Source organism: Muscardinus avellanarius, assembly GCF_963383645.1.
Source record: "Muscardinus avellanarius genome assembly, chromosome: 8".
NCBI lineage: Eukaryota > Metazoa > Chordata > Mammalia > Rodentia > Gliridae > Muscardinus > Muscardinus avellanarius.
The window spans coordinates 100,580,075-100,604,245 of NC_137794.1; the positions used below are offsets into that span (position 1 = coordinate 100,580,075).

The following is a 24,171-nucleotide window of genomic DNA, read 5'->3' on the forward strand; positions in this document are numbered from 1 at the left end:
TGAATAAATTAAGTTGAATCCCCATCACTCATTCAGGGTAAATGCATCTGGATAAAGGTCTTCATAAAGTAATATAAAAATGAGTAGTTAGAAAAATAAAGTATCTGAGCTCATCTGTAGCCTGTCCTGTTAGTGAAGGACTGCTCCCTACAGTACGTTAGTGCTGATTACTTGGTCCAGCTCAAGTTCAGTGACTCAAGCCGGAACCTCCATCACTTTCCTTTGGAGACTATTACACAGCCCAGCACACATCCTATGAACAAATGTGTGATTTGCAGAGGAAAAGTTTTAAAGTTGTGACTGGGAAGGAAGATGACTCATCTTTCCAAAGTAAAAGAGTCCCAGAAATTTGCAGAGCTGACCCCATGCTGCCACCCATGCAGGACACATGTAATCACAACGTGGCGGCAGAGGTAGGGACAAATTCACTTGAAAGAATGACTAGCCAGCCATGGAGGTGCATGCTTGTAATCCCAGTACTTTGGAGGCTCAGACAGGATGAAAGCAGATTCGAGTCTGGCCTCAGTAATTTAGTCAGACCCTGTTTCTAAATAAAAAGGGCTGGGAGTATAGCTCAAAGGTAGAATGTCTCTGGATTCAGTCCCCAGTACCACACATGCAAAAACAAAACATAACAGAGGAATCAGTAATTTGGAATCAAATCAAACTCAGCAGCAGAGAAAAGAGAAACTTTATAGACACCTCATGAGTACAGCTGGGAGCTGAAAGCCCAAAGTTGACCATCCTGCATAAGATGTGCCCATATATATATATATATATATATATATATATATATATATATATATATATATTTTTTTTTTTTTTTTTTTTTTTTTTTTTCTCTTCGTGGTGGGGATTCAGTATTTGAGAAGAACATAAAACTAGCAGATGCTATTGCCAGGGCAGGAAATGACTCAAGTCTAAAAGGAAGGTTTCCATAGACATGAGGTCAAGGTGAGCCCAAATCCTACCACAGGAGATGCGTAGAACGCAAGGACGGGGTCCACACTGTCCCCAAGAGCTGTGACAACAGGATGCAAAATACTAACGCCGAACCATGGTGGCCAGGATATCGGTATTGAAAAATAAAGAACAGTTCATGATTAGCAAAAATCTTTTCTCCAAATCCTTTACTGTGTCTTACTGTGACCAGGAAAGGTTCTGGCTGTCCTGCCTCATGGCCACATGATTTGCAAATCTGGACTGTTTTTATGCGCATCTCTTGACATTGCGAAATCAGGACTTCTCTTCACTACTTGATCTTCAGCGCCTGCTGTTTGTATCATTCGTTTGATGTCTCTAGGCCTGTGAAAGCTGCTCATACTACGTGTGGGTCTCCTCATTTCCCCCCTGCCTCATGACTGAATTTCTCCTTTTACACCCCTCTCCTCACTGAAGGGGCTCCTGTAATGGGAGGTAAAACTGAAGGAGAGATGGGGCTAGGAAGGTAGGACTTGCTTTCTTTAAGTTTTTAATTTTTAATTTTTGGTACTGGGGGTGGAACCCAGAGGCTCTTCTACCTCCGTGCTATACTCCCAGACTGATTTTATATTTTATTTGGAAACAAGGTCTCACTAAGTTGCTGAGAGCCTCGCTAAGTAGCTGAGGCTGGCTTCGAACCTGTGCGATCCTCCTGTCTCAGCCTCCCAAGCGCGGGGATTACAAACGTGCACCACCACGCCCCGGTGGGAATTGCTTTTGAGGATGAGAGGTTTAAAAGAGGAAGATAATTAAGCTACGGAAGTTCATTGTAAGATGAAGGCACAAGCCAGCCTGGGCAACTTAGCAAGACCCTGTCTCAAAATAAAAAATAAAAAGGGCTGTGTAGCTCTATGGTAGAACACTCCTGGGTCAATTCCTACTACCACAGACCCTGTCTCAAATAAAAAGAAAGCAAAACAAAACAAAAGCACAGAAAATATTGAATGCTTAGAAAGAAAGGAGTAAGCGATGGAACAGAGAGCCTCATTTACTGGCGTTTCCTTTGGACTCCAAGAAGTGGTGGTGGGTTTTTAGTATCTAGACCTTTTTTCTTTCCTTTGACTGCGCGGCCTCCCGCCACTCCCCAGTGCATCCCTGAGTCTATTATGTTATTATTCCCCTCTCCTAAGAGGAGCCAGGAGCGGATACAGTGCGGGCCGGGTGTGCGACGCCACCTTGCCGTGCAGTCCGGCTCTCACCGTCTGCTGCAGCCTTCCTTCCACGCAGCTGGTGAGACGAGTAGGAGAGAGATGAGCGGGGCATTTAGGGTTGGGTGAGGGACAGAGTTTTCTAAACTGGCATATAATGATCACAGAAATCCCATCGGGCTCACTGGAGCCTGAATTTACTAAGAGACTGTAGGAGAGAATATCATAAGGTCCAGTGTTTGCTGCTTTGAGTGACAAGAGAGGCAGATGCCGTGTCATCCTGAGACAGGATGAGCTGCCAGTGGCCTTGGGACCCAACCTAACCTCCATTCTAAGGATGTTTCTTCTTATTTTATTTATTTTTTTTGTTGTTGTTGTTTGGTACTGGGGATGGAACCCAGGGGCATTCTATTCTTTGTTTTGAAACAGGGTCTCACTGAGTTGCAAAGGGCCTCCCTAAGTGGCTGAGGCTGTCTTCGAACCATGATCCCCCTCCCAAATGCTGGGATTACAAGTGTGCGCCACCACAAACACGTACTGGACCAGTTGGATGCGGGGTTGGGGAGAGCAAGGAGTCCATGTGGGGGAGGAGCAGTATCCTTTCTTCTTATTCTCTTTAGAGCAGTGTTCCCTGTGTGTGTGTGTGTGGGGGGGTATTATGTGCAAGCAAATAAAAACTGGGAAGAAAACTCTTCACTGAGCCTGAGCCACATGCCAGGTGCTCTGGAAGAGACACCAGGGACATAACTGACTGTGTAGAGTTCTGTCCCTCACCTGTGGATTCCCGGGGTGAGGCACATTCTGGGCATTTTGACCTTAGAGAACTGACCTCAGGAGTGCTTCCTGGGCCTGGCGTGGTGGCGCACCCTTGTAATCCCAGCATTCGGGAGGCTGAGACAGGAGGATCATGGTTCGTGGCCAGCCTCAGCTACTACTTAGTGAGGCCCTTTGCAACTCAGTGAGACCCTGTTTCAAAATAAAAAGAATAGGCTGGGCGTGGTGGCGCACACTTGTAATCCCCACGCTTGGGAGGCGGAGACAGGAGGATCGCGAAGGTTTGAAGCCAGCTGTGCTAGTTTAAGAGGCCCTGTTTCCAAATAAAAAATATTAAAAAAAATTAATCTGGGAGTGTAGCCTGGAGGTAAAAGGGTTTCCAGCAACCCCAGTACCACCAGCAAAATAAAAAGAATAAAAAATGGGGCTGGGGGGTGTAGCTTGGAAGGAGCATGCCCCTGGTTTCCATCCCCAGTATGGGGAAAAAATTTAAAAAAGTTCTTCTGGTCTCTTGTTTATAGTGATTTGTCTTTCTTCCGCTAAGAGCTCAGGTGAGAATGCCCCCTTTCTTCTTTCAGCAAGCAGTCTTCAGCCACTTCAGCCAGTCTTCCTGCACATTCTGGACTTGTAAATTCTAGCCCTGGGAGCCCTGAGCCATCGCCCAGCCTGGCTTCTTAGTTGTGCTGCTGCCAAAAATTCTTGCGCCTGAGGCCCAGCTCCAGGGCACAGGGACACAGAACAAAACACAGGCTCCTGTTTACATCCGCCGGCCTGGGCCACCCATTTCTCTGGAGCAGTCAGGATTTCCTCAGGAAGCTTTCCTGGGGTGGGTGGACCAGGGCGGGCCTGGACGTGATGTGTGGATGACATGCAGTCCCCCGCCCCCAAGTCTTGCTGGGTGTGCATCTGGACCCACCCTTCCAGCCTGGCATTCGTTTCAAGGTGGTGGCTTCCTCTATGCACGTTGGGCACCTTGGGCTAGGGGAGTTGGTGGGGATAGAAGGTTCTGCCCCTAGCCCCAGGCTTTTGGGGGGTGCCCTTCAGAGGCACTAGCATCCAGTGCAGCAGCTGCTTCAGCAGTTGAGTAGCTGCTGTTCCTCAGGGCCTGTGGGTGGGGTCACTGGAGGGCCTGGGGAGGGCCCTGAGTCCTGCCTCAGGAAGAAAGGATAGAGCCGAGGAAGTGACATTTTTTTTGGCCTGGCGCAACACCCAAACGTATGTTTCCGCATCTGTGCTCTGTGCAACTCGGGAATACTGTAACTTGCGCTGATTTTTATTTTAAAATGTAGTGGGAGCCGGGCTTGATGGTGCATATCTCTCTAATCCAGGTACAGTACTTGGGAGGCTGAGACAGGAGAATTGCAGGTTCAAGGCCAGCCCCAGCAATTTAGCAAAGCTCTATCTATTTCCAAATAAAAATATAAAGGGCTGGTGTTATGGCTCAAAGGTAGAATGCCCACAGTACATGCATACCTGCGTACTCATATAAATGTCTTCATTACTTATTACCTTGAATTGCTTACTTAAAATCAGGTGTGGTGGTGCATACCTGTAATGCTTGTACTTGGGAGACTGAAGCAGGAAGATCACAAGTTCAAGTCTAGCCTAGACGGCTTAGCAAGACTCTATTTCAAAATAAAAAATAAAAAGGGCTGGGGATGTAGCTCAGAGGTAAAATGCCCCTGCTTTTAATCCCCAGTAACACCGTTTAATAAATGTATGTATGTATGTATGTATGAGATTCCTCCTACAGAAAGCCTTTGACAGTTTTATAATTTGAATAAGTAGAAAGGCTCGCTTTAATTGGTCATATGCTCAGCTTAGGTAAGGCTGTTCTTCTGGGATGGTAAAGTCTGATTTTGAAGAAGACAGGCATGGGTTTGAAGCTTCGATCTTCTCTCCTTTTAGCAATGTGACATTGGGCATGTTTTTAACCCCTGAATGTTTATGCCCTCATCGGTATTGTATAATTGCATAGCTAGTAAAATGCACATTAAGTCTTTTTTTTCCCTCTGTAATTTTTTTTTTTTTTTTTAGTGGCAGGTCAGATATTCTAAAACATACATATATTTTGATAGTCTTCTAATCCCAGGTGAGTTAAAGTATTAAAGTAACATACTGATGAGCTAAGAGAACTCAGTGTGGTCCTGAGGTACTGTCTGAATGTCCATGACTGGATGAAAAGAAGACCTTACAGGATGAATAACTAGACAGAAAGTAAAATAAAGATAACGTTTTGCTTACAGTTTACAGCATGTAGAATTTTACCTTTGATCTCTGATAACCTGCACTGCTGGCTGCATGACTCCAGCAATTTTAACATTTAGAAACTATCTCCTAAAGCTTCAGGGCAAGCCAGGCGTGGTAGTGCACGCTTATAATCCCTGTGCTTGGGAGGCTGAGACGGGAGGATCACACAGGTTTGAAGCCAGCCTCAGCTACTTAGTGAGGCTCTCCCAACTTAGTGAGACCCTGTTTCCAAATAAAATATAAAATGGGTCTTGGGAGTATAGCCCGGAGGTAGAAAGACCCTGGGTTCCACCCCAGTAACACACACACACACACACACACACACACACACACACACAACCTTCAGGGCAAATAATTGACAAATACAATATACAAAGATTCAGAGCACACAAAGTCTTGTATGTTTTATGTAAATAACATACAGGAATCCCTGACACATGGCGTGGGTAGACAGATGCTCAGCCGGTGCTAACTTCTTCCCTAACTCTCCCCTTCCCACATCCTCGACACTCACACACACACACACACACACACACACACACACACGAGCACTCAGGCACACCACCTTCACACACACCGCAGATTCTCTTTTCCGTCTGCCAGAGATACAGGAATCTTCTCAGCTCCTGAATCGACAGTGTGGGGAAGTCGACAGCTGGCACTCAGCTTGTTTACAAACTTGACCAAATGAGGGAAGCAGTAAATAACGTTCAAGGCATCCATCGGGCACCTCGCGTGCTGCCTCCTAGACTGGAAGGCGGCGACTCCTTCGGTGTTAAGTTCCTAGTAAACAGCAGCGTCGTGACAGGAAGCAGACCCGTGTGTCAGCCCCGCAGGGAGCTGTGTGTGCTTCCCACTACTCTGACAAAAATACCTGAAATAGGTCTTTCCCCCCAGTGCTGGGACAGAACCCAGGACCTCACAGGTGCTAGGTAAAGTGCTCTACCGCTGTGCTCTGTCCCCAGCCTGAGAGAGTCCCCTTAAACGGAGGAGGGGGATATTTGGGCCCACAGTTTCAGAGACTTAAGTCCATGGTCACTTGGCCCTTTTAGTTTGGGCCTTTTGCAGTGGGAGCGGGTAGTAGAGGAGGTAGATTCTTTTCCTGGCAGCAAGGAAGCAAATGGTGAGAGACAGGAAGAGGCCATGGCCCCAGTATCACCTGCAAAGACACAGCCCCAGGGATCTAACTTCCTCCCAGTGGGCCCCTCCTGCTTTTGTTACTGGATAATGAACCCAGGGGTTCTACCTTTGAGCTACACTGCCAGCCCTTTTTATCTTTTTAATTTGAATTAGTATCTTGCTGAGTCCCCTAGAGTCTCACTGAGTGGCTGAGGCTAGCCTCGAACCTGCCATTCTCCTGTCTCAGCCTCCTAAGGACTGAGATTACAGCAGTGCACCACTGTGTCTGGCCAGGCCCCTCCTAAAGGTTCTGCTACCAAGCTGAAGACCAAGCCTTTAAGACATATGCCTTTGGGAGACAGTCCAAATTATTAGTAGGCGCTAATACACATTGAGAATGTGGAGTGTACGTATGTTAACGATTAGAAATCAGCCTGGGCAGGGTAGAGCCCTGGCCCTACCTCAAGGAATGCAGAGAATGGAAAGGTCTGCCTTTGACTCCATCCCCCTGCGAAGAAAGGGGATGGGCCATTTAGGAAGCCAGGTTTCTCGTGAGTCTCTGGGACATCTGCTTACGGCTTGTCTCTGTAGTCCTGTCCGCTTCACCCTGTTTCTGCCTGAACAATGGTGATCTCATTATGATGCAGGAAAAAATTTAAAGATAGTCTGAGAGCTGGTCTTGAGGGTCCATAAAGTTATAAACAGCAGTGGTCCTCGTTAATGATACGAGAGCTCTGGCTGTCACTGCTGTTTCAGTGTTCCGCATGGATTATCTCATTTATTGGGTAACGTTTCCTTGTGAAGCAGGTTCCTATCTCTTAATGTACAAAAAAACTTTATTAACTTTTTAAAGCTTTGTGGTGAGAGCCTGAGATTTTAACTACTCACCATTACTGGTTCTTCCCTTTCCTTGACAGGAAAAAAAAAAAAAGTCAGGCCTGGTGGCCCATTCCTGTCATCCCAGTACTTAAGAGGCTGAGATAGGAGGATCCTACTTTCGATGTCAGCCTCAGCAGCTTAGCAAGACCCTGTTTCAAAATAAAAACTAAAATAGGGCTGGGGGGTGTGGCTTGGAGGGAGAGTACCTGTAAGTTCAATCCCCAATCAAACAGAAACCTCCTTTAAAATAAAACAAATAAGAATGTACCCCAAATAGATCATTTTAAAAATAAAAATAGCATTTTTCTCTTTTGTAATAGAAGGTATGGGTGCAGAAGGGTAGAAAGATAAATTCTATGATCTCTCAAATGCTTCCTTCTAGGAAAAGTAGTCTGTCCTCTTTTTTTAGAGTCTATTGGTAAATCTTTTCTTGAAAAATAAATTGTGGAATATGGACAGAATCCAAGGCATTTCTCAGAAACAAGTAGGCAACTAACTGTCATTGGAGAGTTAAAGATTGGAATCAGGAAGAAACTCAGACAGAAGTCGTCTGTGGAAAGTTTTGGAAATATTAGCCCTGGCCCTGTGTCCACAGCATCTCGGGCTTATCCTCTTACGGTCTCTCATCTGCACCATCTCGGGCTCTCTTTCTGTTTGGAGTGATTCACAGTCTCGTCTCTTTTCAGAAATAACTCTAACCTAGTATGGTATTCCCAAATGAAGACGGGAACATGTCTTTAAGTGAAATTCATTATAAAAAAAATTGTTGAAGTATATCACCACCTATGTCACGTTTAGCGTCTTCCTCTTGGTCATCCCTGCTAATGTTGATGTTAGAATACCAGCCTGGTCTAGTTTTTAAGGAATGGCCAGACCTCTTCTTCCTTCTATGTTTTACCTTTCAGGTTGTTGCTACCATGGGGGTGCTGGGAGAATAGGAAGAGTTGGGAACTAGTAATGCCGGGCTAAGATCCAGGAGAAAATGAAGTGAGTTTGAAATTACTTGGTGAGCTCAGTTTAGGCATTTTCTGAATTATTTCAATGGAAAACAAAGTTGCTCTCCTGCACTGTAGCCCAAGAGCCATGCCAAAGCTCCGTGGCCACTCTGATCTGTGGGCAGGTAGACATGGACCTGACCTCAGCTTGGCCCCTAGCCAGCATGCTCTCTGGATTCATGGTGCTCAAAGGAAGGAAACGCAGAATGGGTAGCAGGGCTCTTCCACTCTCCAGGCTCCAGCACAGCTGCCCTCCATGATCCAGAAGGGTGGCGAATCGCTGCTGCTCCTTGGAGGACCGTTGCCTCTAGTGACCCACAGAGTATTTACTTCCTATATTTGCAGCCTTGGCTCTTGAATTTGGAGAGCAAAAGGGCTTATTCTGAGCTATTTATTAGCAAATCCATTTTCCTCACTAGTCATTATTTGTGGAACATTGTCTCTAAAGGCATTGCAAAAAAAATTATCCAGAATTATCAATCTGGATCATAAATCACCTGTAGGTACAGAATGTATTGAAATAATCCTCACTGATTTTTACCAAATGGAGCGCTTCAAACACTTCTTTCCCTGTTTTAAGTGCATTTACACGAGGAAGCACACTATCTCCCCACCACAAACCCAGAACCACCAACATGTAAAAACCTGTTTCTGCCGCCCTATTCTTTCACTTACATTCACAGAACAGAGCAGTTCTTAAAAGGCTCCTCCACGGAGCAGAACAATTTTCCTTTGGTGTAGGGGCCGTTTTCCAATAACATGCTTATTGCATTTGACTTTCTCACATGTATAAAACTAATAAAGTGCATAAACATAAAAGTGCTAAGTGTTAAAACTGACACCTCTCAGGGATTTGTTTTTTAATAAGCTCATGTAATTAACACCTTGAACTCTATCCCATTTGTTTCTTTTGAAACTATACAAAGAGAAAAGGATGATACACCTAGAAGAGGTACCAGCATATTTAATACTGGCTTTTTAAGTTGCAATGAAGTCATGGGTGTTTGAGAAGTTAAAACTTGCTAGTTACTTTTAAGCCTGGGAACGGAAGAGTAGATATGTTACTTAAAGGAAAAATTAAAGGATAAAGCAATGTATAAATTGTTCGTATTCATTGGCCTGAGGGCCAGAGCGCAGTAGCTGGCTCAGCACATGTTGATTGATCGTTTTACTTTTTCCCATAGGTTTGTTCATTCATTCCACAGGTTCCCACAGCGGGTCTTACCACCTCCCTGGGGGTGCTAGAATGAAATACAAATTCACGAAAAAACACAGATTTCTGCTTATTTGTATCTGAAAAGGGAGTGGTAAGCCAAATAAGTTTGGGAATCTGTGATTCATTCTTTCATTGCATTGCATTTATTTTGAGAGCCTGCAAGGCACTGTCTTAGCATGGGATAAAACTTGGAAAAATCTCAGCCCTCCCTAGACTAGAAGGAGACAGCAAAAAAGGTAAGCATGTAAGAGGCAAACTATTTTACCTGGTGAAAAAAGCTAAAAAGAAATAGGAGGCAGAGAATGAGGCCAGAGACAGTGTGCAGGGGAGGGATGTTGCAACCTCAGGTAGAAAGTCCCTTGAGAAGAGAGCATCTGAGCAACAGCTGCAGGAGGCGAGGAAACATCATCTGGAAATGATGTACAGATGATGAGGGGCAAGCCCAGAAGCCTCAAGACCAAGGGAGCCAGAGCTGGGAGTGTTGGAGAACTAGCAGGCCAGCCATTGCAGTTGGGGAAGGGAGTTGCGGATGGGGGAGACATGGCCGGGCAGTGGGGTGTAGGTATGACCAGCCTTTGGGGTCATCATAGGGACTGTGGCCTTTACTCTGAATGCAGTAGGAGCCTGGGGAAGGTTTCTGACCAGAGGAACATGATCTGACTCAGGTTCTAAGAGGATCTCTCCAACTGTTGTGTTTAGAGGGGGGTCCAAGCTATGGGGGAGGAGCCCAGTCTTTGATTTCCTTGCATATAATACCATTTTTCAACTACTGTGCTTTATGAATGGAAAAGCAGCCCATTCTGACAGAACCAGCCCTTTAAAAAGAAAAACAAATGAAATGTCTTGATAGTACATTTGATTTTCTTTGTAGCCCCCCCCTTCACCTTTCCACAATGTGGCAAGAAAATAAAATAAAAATATTTGTTCTATCCACATCACAGAGAGGAAAGTGAAATTGCTCTTTTTTATAGGGTCATTGAGAAGCATAAAAAAGTTTGGGTAGGAGGTGGGCATGTCTTAACACATTCATTTCCTTATGTGAGATTTCTTCATTGTAAATTCAAGGACATGCATGGGAAGAAGGGGAGAAGGTCCCAGGAAGCACTGACAAGCAAGACCGGTTATGGAGAGTTGGCTGATGAGTTGATAGAAATGCTCTTTTTTTTTTTTCAGTGAAATAAATTATTCTTTCAAAAAATGTATGTGTTAGATATTTAAGCATGAGATGTCACTGAAAAGCCAAGGGTGGTCATCGTAAATTCCCAGCTTGTGAGCAAATTGGGAAAATGGATGTTTTCATTCTTGGGATAATTGTCTTGGTGGAATGATGTGAATTCATGGTAGATTGTTTTTGTTCTCTTTGGTACAAGATTATGGTCAAGTTTACACTGTAACCCTATGCAGTGTGGCCCAAAACAAATGCTCTCCACTCTCAACTTCGAAGATGTTTTTAATCTACAAATAGGAACCAATCTGTGTGCTTCCAATGTGGTTCCAGAACACTTTCACATTATATTCTTAGCAAAAGGAAAAATCTTTTATGATAAAAATTAAGGTCACCTTGAGGGAAATGATATGGTTAGGGAAGAACTTTTATCCTCAAAGAAACAAGCAAAAGTATGACTGTCATGTCATCTGTGGTATTTTATATAGTTTTATAGATAGATGAACAGAAAGGTGGATATAATAGGGACAGACAATATGCATGCATGTGAAAACAATTATTGTGCTCTAAATCTGATTTTCCAGCATCTTCTAGGTCAGAAGGTGGTCCAGGATGAGACCAACATATTTCTCCTTTACCTGACATTCACAAGCACAAGTCTAAGTCCCTAACTGGAATCTTTAGTATACTGACTGCTGGAGTGTGGTTGAGTGGTCAGAAGAACCCATGCCGGAGGCGAAGGCGTGCCATTTGCAGGGAGAGGGTGAGGTGTTTGATGAAGGCTCGTGTGGGGACCATGTTATTTTTTCAGTTATTGGGCAAATTGGTTTCTCCCTGAGTTTGGAAAGATAACCCAATGGATATCACATACATGAAGAGCTCTCAAATAGTTTTTAGGAAATAGAAACAAGTTTCCCTTGAGGGGACATCTTGCTGCTCGTGACAATAAAGAGAATATTCATGTTTTCTGTGACTCCTGCATTGAGGTCATAGTGTTGACCTACCCTACCACACCTGGACAAGTGGAGGGATCCAGATGTCTACAGGTGTGTTTTCTTGTTGGTCTTCCTGATGGGTGTGGAATGCCAAAGATTCAGCCAAATAAGGTCCTGGTGTATTTAGAATCCTTTAAAAATATAATCTATCTTTGTTTCAAAACTCCTAAATTTTTTTTGATCAAGATATGAGATGATTGTGAGACTTTGGTAACGTAAGTCCACTGACTCAAAGAGCTTTCCCTTTATTCTTTTGCTGTAAAAACTACTTTAGATCTTTAGATTCTATTTACTTATTATTTTGTCAGTATTAGATATTAAACCCAGGGCTTCACACATGCTAGGCATGTACTCTCCAACTGAGCTACATCCCCCAGCTCTATTCTTTTTTTATTTATTTATTCTGAGATGGGGTCTTGCTAAGTTGCCCAGGCTGACCTAGAATTTGGGATCCTCCTACTTCAGTCTCCCAAGGAGCTGAGATTACAGGCATGCACCACTGAACCTGGCTTACTTTGGATTCTAGCAAGATCTCTGCCCTCCAATCCCCACCAGTGTTAAAGATTATTTGCAATAAGGGGAAATAAATACAATTCCATAATTCCTGTGCTGCAATAATAGGAGACCTGGTTCTTCTGAGATAGGTCACTCAAAATTTATGGCCTTAAGTTCCCATTTATTCATTTTAAAAGTACTTTCTCTGTATTGAAATTCTAAGTATCTGCTGGGCATGGTGGTGCATGCCTATAATCCCTGAACCTGGGAGGCTAAGACAGTAGGATCACAGGTTCAAGGCCAACCTCAGCAACTTTATGAAAAACAAAAAAGGACTGGAGTGTAGCTCAGAAATAGAACACCCCTGGGTTCAATCCTCAGTACACACACACACACACACACACACACACACACACACACACCATCTGGGTGTCTACTGGAGTCCTATGCCCAGCCCTGTGATATAATCTGGTTCCATCAAATGATAGGGGTCCATACTGCCCTACTGTTGGAGGAAGGTGGCTCTGTGAGTGTTTATTGAGTTCCAGGCACTCTGCTAAGGGTTTACAGGTACAGTTCTGTGTAATCCCATTACAACCTACTGGGCAGCAATGTCATTACCATTTTACAGATGGGGAGGAGGCTCTGCAAGGTTCAGTGTCAACCAGGATCACCAGCTAGGAAATGGCAGTGTCAATGTGAGACCTTGTGATCCCTTGGTTGGAGCTCATGGCCACCATCACACCACAGGACTCTTCCTCATGTCGCTGGTCTTACTCCATGAAGCTCCCCCCCCCATTTGATGGTGGCCATACCCGGAAAGAGGACCAGCATCCCAGCAGATTTTGACCCTGTGTTCACTGTTGAGAAGCCTCAGCCTTTTCTAGGACAAAGGTAGGAGGGAGAACGCTGCCAGGGCTCACTGTTGCCGATGCCCTGCTGGTGGTTCTCTTAGGGACACCGCCACCCTGGTCCCAGGTAGTTTGCTTAGGGTTATTGGTACCAGTAGCACAAATGGTTTCAGAGCTGGACAGAAATATAATAAAACAGAGCTGAACAAGGACTCCATGAGCTCCTGGTCGGTTTCCCCTTTGGTTAAGGTGGGTATTCTAGCTTGGTCAAGGACAAGTCTCGGTCAATTGACAGTCCCCGCTGAGTGTCCTGTGTTAAGAGGTTTTTATGAAGAATGCAAGATTAAAGAAACAGGGGTCACTGCCTTCAGAATCTCTGGTGCAGTTGTCATGAGGCACATGGTAGAAGTTCAGGGCTCTATTTCAAACCAAGTACTTGCGTTCTGTCTCGATGCTTTATTCACCTTCTATGACCACTGAATTCATGAAGGAGCCCAAACCCAGGTTCCTTCCTCTCTCCCTGCCCCGCCCCCAGTCTTGCCACACTTACAGACTGACCCTTTAGCTACCTAAGGTCGCTTTTCCTCTTGCAACAGGTTGGGCTGGTCTCCTGACAAAGAAGAGTTGCTCACTTGTCCCTAGCCTGGAACCATCTTCCCACCCCTCCCCCAGGTCTCTGTCATTGTTTCTAACTCCTAGTTCCTGTTTCACTGTCCCACTCACGAGACTGTATTGTATAAGGTCAGTGGAGACTGACTAAAACCGCACCTTTCTGTATAGCAATGATGCTTTAGTGGGGAGTCTGACAATTCATAATTCCTCAAGCCTAGTGCCTTCCATCCATTCATTCCGTGTATGTTTGCATGTAATATTTCTTAGGTATCTGCTTAATAGTGGTGGTATTAGGTGTTGACGTTGCAAAAATGAATGAGTCCTGGCCACAGCTTAAAAAGGTCCAAATTCTCTCCTGGTGACAAAAACAAAACCCATTTCTTAAAACCCCCTACAAGGCTGTGTGTGTGTGTGTGTGTGTGTGTGTGTGTGTGTGTACACATAGCTCAGAGGTAGTATGCTCTCTCCTAGGACACACAAAGGCTCTGGTTTCAATTCCCAGCACTGTACAATGAATGAATGAATGAATGAATGAATGAATGAAACTTATTAGAAATTGGAAATTTCAAATGTATATAAATGTGAATAGACTGTGTTAAAAAAATTGCCATATTCTACTGCCAGAGTCTTTAATCAAGACAGATCTTATTTCATTTCTGTATGTGCTCATTATTTTCAGAGCCCCTGATTTCAAAGCAAATCTACATATCATGTCAAGACATTCATATGTGAGAAAGAGAATGTATGAATTATACTGATGCAGAAATTCGGGTGCCACACAAAGACTAATTTTACCTGTCAGTTATTAAAAATGTGAAATTTTGCAGAATGCAGATTGTGGTGCCTGTAATCCCCCCTACTCAATACTTGGGAGGCTGAGACAGGAGGATCACAATTTCAAGGCCAGCTTGGGTAATTTAGCAAACAAATAAGTAAAGAAAAAAATATGTGTGGAAATGCGGCTCAGTTGTAGAGCTATTGCCCAGCAAAAAAAAAAAAAAAAAGGTGGGGACAGATTTTGGCAACAGCACAAAGACACAGCTTAATCAACGTTGGTAACAAGTGTGATGCCTGTTGCCAGGCAGTTCTGAGCCATTTGGCTGGACTCCGGGGTGCCTCTCACCTGTTGTGCTCAGGAGGGGCCTGAGGAAGTCAGCCAGAGTCAAGGTCAGGCTGACTCCTGCAGGATTCAAGCCTCCTGGCTCTTTGGCTCACAAGATGGCGGAATGTCATTGTCACTTACAATTTTCATATAGCACAGCAAAGTTGAGCGTTGTACAGTGTTTAACCACATTGCCAGAAATTTCAGGATTGTTCTTAGATCAACAGATTCATTTCCAAACTGCTAGGAATACCATAGATCTCTTTTCCCCAGTCAGATTGTGATTGGCCACTTCCTGGAAAATGCCCACATCCTCCAGTTTGTGTGCCAGAGGCAGCTTGAGAAAAACTCAAACTGTGATTCATACTCATTAAAAACTGTGAATCTGGTCATCTGGTCTCAAATTATGACTTCGTTCCCACCCAACTAACTGGGCTGTTCTTTCCAAATCTGTGATTCTATTAAATTCATGGAAGTTTAGAAATAGAAAATGAGTCCAGTCTAATATTGCCATCTGCTAAGTCCAAATGTCCATTTGAGTCTGGTATTTTAAAGATTAGAGGCCCTCCACCCTTTTCTCTATATTTTCAAGTTGGGTTCCTGTCACTGATGACCAGCAGATTCAGTTTTTCAGAGCCCTTAATTCCAAAGAGACCTTATATTATGCATATAGCTTAGCAGGTCCCTTTGACACGTTCCCATGACTTAACCTCACGACTGCATTAAAATAACCTAGATGCACCTTGCCCTTCTGTCTAGTAATAATAAATATTCATGTCTTTCGAACTTAGCATCTAGCTCAGCATCTGGAATATAGCCTTTGGAAAAATAGTATTTAAGTTAAAGAAATATCCTTGAGTCTGTTTATGATTAAAAATCACAATCACAAGCAAATTTTACACCCAATATCATTTTGATCATCATGCCTGACAATCAGTGCCATATGCAGTGGGGTGAACAAGGCCGTCTTTTTATTACATTTATTCTAACCTCTTTCCATGGCTAGTAAACTGAGTTCGTTCATATTTAGACCAAGCTCTTCAATTTCCTTCCCAGCAGCTAGGATTTTGGTAATGGTATCTTTGTGGGGAGTCTGAAGCCTTTTGCATTGTAGGTCAGGCAGGCAGGGCTGGGCCTGAGAAGGGAGAAGGGGGGACGAAGATGCTTCTGCTGGGCTTTCACCCCATCAACCGCAGATGCAGATGGAGTTTCCCTAAAGGAGCAGGGAGCTGGAGAAGGGGCGAGGGCAGGAGAGCCCCAGGCACATGTTGGGTGGGGATGAGCTGGGGAGGAGGAGCTGAGAGTTTCGAGGGGATCCAGAGGCTCCTGAAATAGAGAACTTGAGAGAAACTTTGGGGCTCTATCCTGAGAGGTGAGCTCTGTCAACGACTTGCCAACTTTTGTCCGGATTCACTGGAAGCAAATATCATTTGCATCCTTTACCTTGTGATCAAGTACAGTAACGCATATTTAGTTGGCCCTCTGTATTAACAGATTTCCCACTTGTGGATTCAACCAATCAAGGATCGAAAGTATTTGCTGAAAAAAATTGCATCTGTGTACAGACTTTTTATGTCATTATTTCATAAGAACTATAGTATAATAACCTAAGGTGTTTACATTGTATCAGGTAGTGTCAATAATCCAGAGGTGATTTAAAGTATGCAGGAGAATAGGGTAGGCTATATGCAGTTTCTATGCTATTGCTTATTCCAAAGGGGTTGAAATCAGAGAACTACAGTAACATATGCATACCCATGTTCATGGCAGCACAATTCGTAATAGCCAAAATATGGAACAAACCCAGGTCTCCATCAACAGATGAATGGATTGCAAAATTATGGAAAATACACACAATGGAATCCTATTCAACTATAAAGAAGAACAAAATCATGTCACTCGCAAGAAGATGGAAAGACCTGGAGAACATTATGTTAAGTGAGATCAGCCAAGCACAGAAAGAGAAAGGACATATGTTTTCTCTAATATGCCCAAACTAGGGAGCACTGGGGATATAAGAGGGACTCCAGATAATGGAGGGGAAACCTCAGCAAAGCTAGAATGGAAGGATAGGAGAGGAAGAAGGCTGAGGTTGATTAATGGAGGAGCTACGTCCAAATATGTGTAAATATATGAATATAGCATGGTTAACCTGGACACTCATTGTTGGGAGGGGGGAAGGGGAACGGGGAGGGAGGGCACCAAGCACAGTCTATATGTATACCATTTTTGATATGTTCCACTTATAAATAAAAGTTAAAAAAATAAGTAAAAGGCTTGCATATCCATAGAGTTTGGTATCCTTGGGCAGAGGATTGTGTTTGGCCCTTGTTCTCTTTCACAGCCCACTCCCTTCTGTAACTGCCAGCCTGGTTGACCCAGAGTTAGGTCAGCTTCAGCGCTGGGCCCAGGAGCAGCAGCCTGTTGCAGGCTGCATTCACCCTGTGACCATTTGGCCTGGACACATGGACCCACACGGGTTCGTGATTTGCAATTGCTTATGCATCTGGGGGCAGGAAAGAACTTAGAATCTTTTAGTTATACTTGTTTTATCATATTTAAAAGGTGGTGGTGGTGGTGGTGGTGGTGGTGGTGGTGGTGTGTGTGTGTGTGTGTGTGTGTGTGTCTTTTACTTTGGTTGCTTTTATAGTGCTGAGGATCAAACCCAGGCCTCAAACATACTGGGCAAGTATACTCTGCCACTAAGCTAAATCCCCAACCTCTCTTGTGTGTATCTTTTTAGGGAGATTTTTGGGATTGAACCCAGGACCTCATGCATTCCAGGCAAGGACTCTACACTGAGCTCTATCTCCACCTTGTTTATTTATTTATTTTTGTTGTTGTGGAAATGGAAATTCTATCTCTGAGTTACACTTCCAGTCCTATACTATTTTTTAGTTTGAAAGAAGGTCTCACTAAGTTGCCGAGGGCCTGGGCCTCACTATGTTGCCAAGGCTGTCCTCAAACCTGCAATTCCCCTGTCTCAGCCTCACAAGTACTGGGACTACATGTATTCATGTATGCACCTGGCACCATACCCAACTCCTTTTTATTATTATTTTTTTGCAGTATCAGGGATGGAACCCAGGGTCATTGTACCTCCAAGCTACACCCCCACTCCTATATTTTAGTATTTTTATTTTTTGAAACAGGATCTCACTGAGTTGCAAAGGGCCTCACTAAGTAGCTGAGGCTGTCCGTGAACCATGATCCTCTGGTCTCTGCCTCCTGAATGCTGGAATTGCAAGCCTGCGCCACCACGCCCGGCTTTTATTTTATTTTGATACAGGGTCTTGTCAGGTTGCCCACAGTGGCCTTGAACTTGCCATCTTCTGCTTCAGCCTCCCAAGATACTGAGATTGCAGGCATGTACCACCATACTTTGCCTTTCTGAGTATTTTCAATGTAAATAATTATAGTTTTAATTAGATTAAATTGATAAAAGTGTTCATAGTTAGTAGATTCAAAGTATATTTGCATTATATTTTTATATCGATGAGGTTATATGTCCCCTTTTTTCCCCTGATGTTTTTTCCCCAGGATACTTGGAGACTTTGGCTCTGGAATTGAGAGCTGAGGGAGTTCTGTGATGGAGGGAGAGGCTGTTTGTTCTCTAGATGTGCCTTTGTGTTTTCTGGGACACCCCCCCTGGGCACAACAGTGGGGCCCTGGGCTCCGCAGCCATGTTGCCAATGCAAAAATTAGATGCAGGCACTGGCAAGTTCCGGGTGTTTTTGGAGAGAGGGAAATGGAAGGTCTGAAGTCAGTCCTCCTCCAGCCATCCAGCTACGTGGGCGAGCTTACCCTAGGGCCCTCCCCTCCCCAGCTGCGTGATCTAATGTGTCCCTTTAGTGTATGTTTTCGATGTCATGTGTTAACAACTTTTTTTCCCCCTAAACTATATTCCAGTTCAAACCATCTGTACAAATGCTGTGAATGATACCTTAGAGAAAAATACTTGAGACCAATGAGTGTATTCAGTGAATTTCTTCAAAATGACATGATGACTTGGGATGGGATGGGGTATGATGGGTGGAATGGGGTGGGATGGGGTGGGATGGATGGATGGGATGGGGTGGGCTGGGCTGGGATGGATGGGATGGGGTGGGATGGGGTGGGATGACAGACTCAGAACCAACAGTGACATTTCCTAGACTCGATGAGAATGAACAAGGAAACCAAATTAAAGTCTTTTATATACTTAGAGCAATTCCACCTGAAAGGTTGCTAAAAGTGTTAATCATCTCACAGTCTTTAAACACGCTAATTAAGAATGAAAATACAGTATGAAGTCATTTAAGAACCAGTAGGCTTCATTTATAGTGATTTCTTTTAGTACATTTGACTTGCAGTTATAGATTTAGACATCTATCTATCTAGAGAGATAGATGTTAGTAAATATATAGTATCTCCATCTGTCTCCAGAACAAGGAACTGTATAAATAAAATTTATATTGCATAAAATATATCACATATGTATTTGTAAGGACAGAGAAGGAGAGAAACAATATTTGGCTCAGGAGTCTGTTCTCTTTCTTCCCCTCAACTCAGAGAAGTTACAACACATTTGGGCAGTCCCTTTGGGCTTTGTCTTTATAGAGATATAAAATAGGACCACGAGTTCATTTGCATTCGTTTGCATATCGCCTGCATAGGATGATTGCATTATGTCTCCCAATGTTTTCAGCGATGGTTCCCTCCGCTACTCCTTGAGTCTGCCAAGATATTCTAAACCATATTGCTATCTGGGGAATAAAGAAAGCAAAAACGAATAAAGTAACAATACACCTTTCTCTATTCTCATCGTATTTTAATTTTCACGTTTTCCGGAGACAGAAATGCATTGGACTAAGTCTAGAAACATCGTTAACATCAATTGTTGAGAAAACAATACCACTTCTTTCCTTCATAACTGCAATGACAGTCCATTCAATGTGCACTATTTAGCTCAAGGTCCCTCATCCCCCCGATTTTTCTGGTAGGTGGTTGTTTGAAATACATGTGCTCTATGGCCCCAGGGGAGACTACACAAGGTTGGCTTCTTGAAACGACCCTGCTGATGGGGCATTGGTTTGAATTCTTTTGCCCAAGTACAGTGGAGGGCCAGTGCATTTGGTGCTGTGACATTTCTGTCACGAGAAAAGGAAAGAGAACTTGAAATGTGCATATCTCTTATTTTTAAAGATGAGAATGGAAAAATCTTGTAAAATAATAACGTGACCCCAAATTTCACAATCTACTTAAAAAAATCTTTTGAGGAAATAAGGTTTTCGCTTGTCTCTAAACTTGAGCTAATATTGCTTTAGCCTAATTCATGAGAACCAACCAGAGAAAATAATGAAGTGAAACAGATTGGGCAAGTAATAAACTCTAGCCTAGAAACCTTGAATACCTTAAAAAAATTTTTTAAACAGGAATCTGATTGAGTGTTTATGCTGGGCGTGGTGGTGCATACCTGTAATCTCAGCTCCCCCAGAGGCTAACATAGGAGAATTGCAAATGCAAGGCCAGCTTGGGAAACTTAGTAAGACTCTCTCTAAATAAAAAATTTAAAAAAGGCCGGAGGGTGTAACGAGCGGTAGAGTACTCCTGGGCTCTATGTCTAGTACTGCCACACTCAAAAATAGTCTTCATTTTGGTAAGTGGAGAGACAATTTCAAGTCACATTTTTAAGTGAAAAGGTTGTCTTTGAACATCAGTGCCTCTTAACATTAACATCGTGGGATGTGGAGCCAGGCTCAGGCGTCACATTTCCAAAAAGAAAAACGCAGCTAGTCTGATGCTGTTGAAATACCAGCTACCTTAATTCAAATTCCCTGCAGATTCCATATTGCAAATACTGTTAGTGGGAATAAATATTTGCATTGAGCAGATCTATACTTCTCTCAAATAAGAACATGCTGGGTAAAAAGGATATAAAGGTTGCTGGATAGTCCTGAAAGAGCATTTCTATTTACCTGAAAGAGTCCAGGTTTTTATGTGATGAACACATAAAAAGCTACGAATACTTAATGTATACAACTCAATGAGTCTGGGGACAAGTATGCACCACTGTAATCATCACTATCGTCAAGGCCATACACATTTATTATCTCCCAAAGTTTCTGCCCGCCCCCTTAATTATGATTATTTTTCTTTTTTAAGAGTGTAGAGTTTGAGTGGGTAAAGAGAATATCCCCAGTTAGTTCATGGGTTCTATTTGACTGGGACATAAAAGACTGTTTTTTTTTTGGGGGGTGGAAGACAGACAAGATCTATTTTAAACACACACACACATTCTTTTATTTTTTGCCTTTCTTGGCATTTAAAGTATCATGAGGGATGAAAGTAGTAATTATGGGGACTTACTGCACATCTGGAGAGTGATTTGGGACAACCTACGGGCAGCTGTGCTACCCCGCTCTAAATTATTACCCGCTAAGTGCCAAATGAGGAGCGGCCATGGTGCCATATTGAGGGTGTGAAATACTGGCCATCTTTCCTCACTTGTGTTGAACAGCTGTTTTCTGCCCCATGAGCAACAGTCATATTTTTCAGGCCTGTAAATTATTCTGGGAGTTCTGAGTGACTTAGAGTAAGATAGAGAATTAAACTTTGGCACTAGTAGAAAACAAAGAGGCATAGATGAGAAACTTTGGGATTAAAGTGGAGGATTGACTTTAATGATGTCTTCAGGATATGAGAGAGGAGAAAAAAGGGGAGGATAGTTGCGCGTAGCTATGCCAATAATTGTCTATTAATGTTTTTCTGGTAGCTTTGACTACCAGAATCCAAGACATCAGTTGTCTGGGTCAAATCATAGAGTTTGCACATATGAAAGCTAATCATTTCTGAAAAATGCCAGAATTCTAGATTGCAGTGTCTCGTCATGGACAGTAAGACTTGGTGCCTCTGTGTGTGATAGTGATTGATTCTCATTCGAAAACAGCTTGCCACAGGATGGCGTGTAGGGTGCAGTGCTGCTAGCAAGCTCCCTTGGGCATTAGAAGATGTGGGTGCCATATCTGGTCTAAGGTGGCAGATGTGTTCTGCTTCCCTGATGGGCGAAGGCAGATGTTTCTGGATGGAGACAGCATCGCACTCCTGAGTGACCAAGAAGATGCTGAGTAGGGCGGGTCTTCTGTGGCCCTGGTTGTTTTGGAGATCAGGGATACAACTCATAGAAATAGATCCTCAGGTACAGTTGTTGGCAGTTCTGCTGTCCACCACCCATCACACACTTGGAGAAGGCTCCACCTTTGTTTTGCCAATATACTCTGAGAAAATAGGAATCTCTGGAGTGAACGGGTGATGAGAACATTGCTTTTCTGCCGTGTGGGCAAACTTTCCTAGGTTATAAGCTGATGCTCTGATGTAGAAAGTTGCCAAGTCCCCTTTGCCCCCGCCCCCCGCCCCAAGCTTTCTGAAAAGGCCGGGGCAGCTGGAGACTAAAGCCCTCATCTCTGATGAGGCTGTTAGCTGGTGGTAAGAACAGCTCTCCATGGCTGCTCTTCTGTGTTCTGGCCCAAGGTTCCCTCCACTCTCCAGGGAGGGTGTGTGTGTGTGTGTGTGTGTGTGTGTGTGTGTGTGTTGGGGTGGGAGATGGGGGGGGTTAGGGGGCTGGAAGCCTGCTTTGTGCTTTCTTTTATTGCAGGAGAAAGCTGCCGGCTGCTGTCTGACTTCTCTTTAGTCCAGGGGCCTCCGCTAGCTACCAGCCTGCCTGCCTACCTGCCTTCCTTGGATTGAACACAGGGTCATTCTACCTTTGAGATATACCCTTAGCCTCATTTTATTTTTTGTTTTGAAACTGGGTTTCACTAAGTTGGTGAGGGCCTCACTAAGTAGCTGAGGCTGTCCTGAACATGTGATCCACCTGTCTCAGCCTCCCAAGTACTAGGATTACAGGCATTTTTTTGCCAAACCTGGCAGCTTTCTTTCTTGGTTGGGCTGGGCCTGGGGATCAGAGGTGTAAGGGACTGGAAGCCAGGCAGGTCTGTTTGGGGATTATTTTGTAGGGTGTGAGATGGAAGGTTCTCAGTGGAGGGAGACCTGGTCATTCTCGGTTCTTCAAGGCTGTGATGACTAAATTGAGAGCAGACTTGGCATATGGGGAAGGAGTTGGGGAAACCAGCTGGGAGGTTGTACATTTGTGCTGTGGCCGGTGGGCATGTGTGGTTGCATTGGGATGAGCCAGGGTCTCCTCAGGATCACAGTTTGGTATATCATGCTGTATTTCTGGAACTCCATTAAGATAATCTGGCCTGGTTCTTTCTCCCTAGAGAAATTCTCCTTTCACTCAGTTTCTCCTCTGGGCCAGTAGAGGAAGGGTTGTACCATCCTGTGCATGGCCTCAGAGGCCCGCAACCGATTCCCATCTTGTCTGACGTGATTTCCCGAGTAGAATCTGGACATGGGACGTTTCTGAGGGGAGGGTGGCCTGCCACCTCTCTGCTGTGTCTAGCATGTCCTCTCAGGCCAGCCATGGCAAGAGAATGCCTTTCGCCCAGACATGTTCAAACATTCAAAGATCTGGCCGGCCTCCTAAGAGTCCTCTTCTTCTCCAGCTCTGTAGTAAGAGCTATAAGGCACTTGTCTAGATGCAGATCACATCAGTGAGGGCAAAGGAAGGGGAATTTCTAAAAATATCATTTCTTTCAATTTCTGTTTCTCCTCTCCCTTGGTTGCTAAAAATCCGGGAATGCAGAAGTGCAGTGCAAAGGTCTCTTGCTCTGACCCAGGCCTCTCGATCTGTGGGTTTTTATCAGAAAGGCTTTAGGGGGATCTAATCCTCAAGCCTGCTGGCATCTAAGGTAGTTTGTGGTGATAGAAGTATTGCCCTGGGTGAGGCACCAGCTAATAACAGAAGGGACTGACGAACAGCCTGCATTGGGGAAAATGTATGTATGTAACTGAAAATTGTATTTTCCTTGGTTGCCTTGGTAACACCATGTTTCTTGGTTGTGATGGTTATTTACCCATACCAAAGGGAGGACATGTTGGGAGATAAAAAGGAGCAGGGGAGTGGGGGTGTCTTTCTAAACGGCGGGGTTGAGGGAAGAAGAAATGGTACAACTCACACACGTATGCAACATTTCCCTCACCCTCTCTGAGTTTGCAAACTCAAGGAATCCATTCCCAAGGAAGAGGACGGTACGGAGCCCAGCCGCAGAGGGGAGGTTATTAGCCAACTAAGGGGTGAGCACACACTGTGTGCGGGCGGTCTTCTGGGCAGCTGAGGTCCTCACGCTGTGCACGAGCTGTTCCCTCAGTGCTCACTGCCAGGGAGGGGCTGTTTCTAGTCCTAAGTCACTGCGAGGTTGAGGCAGGAGACAGCAGAGCTGGGTGTGAACCCGGTGGATCCAGAGCAACCACGTAGGCACCTGCTTCCAGGAACAGACAAGTGACCTGTTCACTTATTTCAGTGAGTTTGTAAGGTGTGCTCTCATACCTGTCCTTGGAATGGCTAATGAATGAGTAATATGAATATTAATTATCACAATTCTGAATACTAATGACTAATGAGGAAGGCTGTCCACTTTCCTGAAGGTCTCTCGGGAGGGTATGAAGTGTGTCCTGGACACAGCATCCCCGTGGAGACCTGACTTCTCAG

At 44.3% G+C, this 24,171-nt stretch overlaps 1 protein-coding gene across 1 annotated transcript in view; it reads left to right on the forward strand.

Moving 5' to 3' along the window:
• Positions 1 to 24,171, forward strand: part of SASH1 (SAM and SH3 domain containing 1) — a gene marked incomplete at both ends in the record, with an annotated part of 180,503 nt that overhangs the window by 18,028 nt on the left and 138,304 nt on the right. The window lies entirely within an intron of this gene.